This window comes from Populus trichocarpa, chromosome 10 (assembly GCF_000002775.5).
Source record: "Populus trichocarpa isolate Nisqually-1 chromosome 10, P.trichocarpa_v4.1, whole genome shotgun sequence".
Lineage (NCBI taxonomy): Eukaryota > Viridiplantae > Streptophyta > Magnoliopsida > Malpighiales > Salicaceae > Populus > Populus trichocarpa.
This window is the reverse complement of record NC_037294.2, coordinates 20,561,621-20,565,450: the sequence shown is the minus strand read 5'-3', so window position 1 is coordinate 20,565,450 and position 3,830 is coordinate 20,561,621. Positions and strand designations below refer to the sequence as shown.

At 30.3% G+C, this 3,830-nt stretch overlaps 1 non-coding gene across 1 annotated transcript; it reads right to left on the bottom strand.

Annotated features, from left to right (window-relative positions):
- Window positions 1-740: 740 nt before the first annotated feature.
- On the bottom strand, window positions 741-812 carry TRNAH-GUG (transfer RNA histidin (anticodon GUG)). The gene has a single exon. It is a non-coding gene; the product is annotated as a tRNA-His (tRNA).
- Window positions 813-3,830: the final 3,018 nt, after the last annotated feature.

The following is a 3,830-nucleotide window of genomic DNA, read 5'->3' as shown; positions in this document are numbered from 1 at the left end:
TTGAAAATTACGTATAATAACGTAAAACTTGTCAAATTGTGATTTTTCATCAAATTTATGAATTTCTCAAAAAAATCTGAAATTTTAACTCAAACTAAAACATCATATTAGAAAGTTTCACGCAAATTTTCAGAATTTTTTAATAACTCAATTAAGAATTACAAATTTATTTTATATAAAACTAGTCAAAAAATATTGATAAAATCTTGATCTGGGCTACATCCCATCTTAGCCCTTAACATACTTCCGCCCTTATGCTAATTGTTTTGATGTATAAAAAAGTTATTAATCTAAGTATCAAGCGGGACATGTATGTTTTTTTTCGAAATAGATTATCTTGTAAACTTAGGAAATTATTAATTCACCATACCTAATCAAGATTATCAATCCACGGAGGCTATATTTTATATTAATTGAATATTTCGTAAAGTTATCTCGCATGCTACTAAGTTGGACCCATTGATTCTCTTTTTCCTGAAAATCTTTAACTCGTGAGATCAAATTAAACCTGTCAACTTGCTGTGTAGACGGAATACCCGGACCTGCTATGCATGTTGATACTCTGGAAAGCAAAGGCATGGAAAATGATGGTCTGGGTATGGGCCGAGACACGCGTCCATGTTCATGCTAGTTAGCATCACACGTGCCGAATGAATATTAATTAAAATTTCCCTGTGATATTTTCGAGTATCATTTAATCGTTAACTTTTTTTTCGTGAAACAAAAAATTAAAAGTTTAGTGTGGCTGCTGGGATTCGAGCCCAGGTCTCCACGGCCACAACGTGGAATTCTTACCACTAAACTACAGCCACTCGATTACTCAAAATACGATTTATATATTAAATAATTATTAAATGAGCTGCTTTTACGAGGCCTCGGGGAAGTTTAAACGTGGAATCACTCAAATGACAGCCCTACAAATGCTAGTAGCATTTGTATTTGATCTGTCCAAATTCTCCTGAAAAAGACCAGTATTTTCTACGTATCCAGTACAGTACATTCTATGATTTGTTTCAACATGGATGACTGTCTAGTATGCCAATACAGTGGAAGAACTATACTTGGTCCTGGTTGGAAAAAAAACTAAAAAAAAAAAACTAAACTAGATTCCAGAAAATAGAAGGGGGCGGAAAATGGTGCTTGGTAGTGTGGTAGTGGTTATTTTTCAAATAACTTTTTGTGTCGAAATGCATGCCAATGATTTTTTTTATTTTTTAAAAATTATTTTTGACACCAGCACATCAAAACGATTCAAAACATACAAACCATGTTAAATTTTAGCAAAAAAATAAATAAATTTTTTGAAAACGCGGTGCAAACAGGTTCTTTAATTAGTTAGCTACGTGACCTGTATCCCGTCACGGGACGGGTAAAAAAAATAATGTTAAACTACCATAAATATGTTTTAAAAAAATTAAAAAAAAACAATGCGAAATAATATAAATAAACAATAAGAAATAAAATAAATTTCAATGAATGCAAATTACCAATTTACCCCTCTAGTTATAGCATAAACCGGCGTGAAAATCCAAAAATACCCCAAACCAAGCCTAAATTAAATTTAACTTCAAGGATGAGTTAGTAATTTTATTATGATAAAGTAAAATTTCAAAAAAAACCGTGACAACTAATTATATGATTTTACTTTCAAGGACAGTGAAAGTATTTCATTGTTCTAAAAAAAAAGATTTCTATAGCCCAATTAAAAATGGAAAAGACAAACGTATTTTTTTAAAAAAACTATTTTATCCTAATTTGAAGAAGAACAAAACTATCAGTTCATTATTCCAATCATAGTTTTGAAACCGGCCTGGTGAGTCGACTCGGGGTTGAAATTAGGCCAGATTAAAGAAAAAATAGGGAAAGAAAAAACCCGGTATAACCTAACGGGTTAACCTGGCGACCCGGTAAAAAACCTGGTTGCAACCCGTTGACTTTTATTTTATTTTTACTTAAAACGATATCGTTTTGATTTTTTAAAAAAATTAATCCTAGTGACCCGGTCAAAACCCAAAACCTGAATCTTGAACCAAATCGGGTCTAAAAATTATAATTCCAATCCACCTAATTCTCTGTCTAGTACTGCAATATTTTTTCCAAGCCCTATATATATATTTTGTTTTTTGGCAAACCAGAGCCTTCAGTTTTTAGAATCCTGGGAATGGATTAGAGTCCGTAATTAGTTTTTTAAAAACAATGTTAATTGCTATTACTTTTATTGGGACTTGGCCCCCGTTTGTAAAAAGAAGTTATACTTCGGTAATGAATTGAGTTATCAACGGCTAAAAGCAAGCAATTCCACGTACAGCCGTGCGCCGCCCGTAAGGTATTGAAACTTGGTGATGGTTTGGTTTATTTTAATTTAAAGCAGAACCTAACTTCAAGGTATTTGTTAAATTAAATCAATGATATTTATCAAGTACATTAAATAGGTGTTATTTTATATAATAATACCTACAAATATTTATAATAAATTTTAAATAAAAAAGAAATATCGTGATTGAGTACAGACGTTAAATAACTATTAATAAGTGTGAAGTGATATTTGTTGGTCAAATATTTAATTTTATTACTCGGTAAATGTTTCCTGAAATCAACACACGTTCCTTTTCTATGTCAAGGAAATAAACAGTAACGGTATTTGTTTTTGCGTTTTAAAAATATATTTTAATATATTTTTAAATAAAAAATAATCATAACTACATTTTTAAATATACAAATATGATATTTTATTGTTGATCGACACCAGTTTTATCTTTTTTTAGAGTGCAAAAAAGAAAACTTATTCACTATAAAGAAACTTGAAGTGAATTATGTGAACTGTGAAGGGATAGTAGAGTTCTTCATTGTTTAACTTGCAAGAAAAAATTAATTTGAAGCAAAAAAAAATTCAAATATTGATGAAAAGCAGGTTTAATCTCAATATCAAGCACTATTTTAGTATGTGTTTGGGAACACGGTTGAAACCGTGTTTTCTATAAATTTGAATTTTTTAAAAAATAAATTTTTATTTTTTTAATATTTTTGATGTATTGATGTTAAAAATATTTTTAAAAAATTAAAAAGTATTGTTTTAATATATTTAATTGCCTAGCAAATAGAGTTGCAAAAATAGAAGGATGAATATGAAAAAGTATAAAGAATCGGATGTAGACAACGATTATATAAGATGCCATGAGTAGATTTGACATGTCCGCCCTATTTTTACATTTTACGTGCTCTCTATCATGTGAGTAATTGGGTTTTCTTTAACTTTAAAGTAAGCGACGTGTTTCGTACTTCGTATGTCTGCGATTTCGAAAATCCCAACTTGGACGGCCAGCAGACGGACGAAAACAAATCCTGCACGTGATATTGCACGAGCAGTAAATGATAGAGGTGGGGCACCATGCGGCATGCGCTGTTCCTAAACCCGGCTAGATTGGGTCGTGTGAAAAAAATTAACATGGAATTCACCTAGTTTGACGTGGCAAACTTGAGAGGTCCATTCACAATTATATCAAAAACTTGTTGATTATTTTTTAAAAAATAATATTTGTTATTATTTTTTTTTTGACATGTCATCCTTTTTTCTTTGTTTTTAGTGAGGTTTGAGGTTTTGTGCTGGATGCTGATCACGTTCATTGACAAAATAAACACAGAGATCGAGAATTTATCCCGGTTCTTTTTTTAAATTTTAGCTCTATCAATTTAAGTATGTTCGAGTGAAATCTAGTAGATAAATTCCAACAATTAATTTTTATTTAAGATGGTATTGTTTTAATTTTTTTCTAATCAAATAGTAACAAAAATAATATTATTACAGGGTTGACTTAAAATCTAGTAACCTG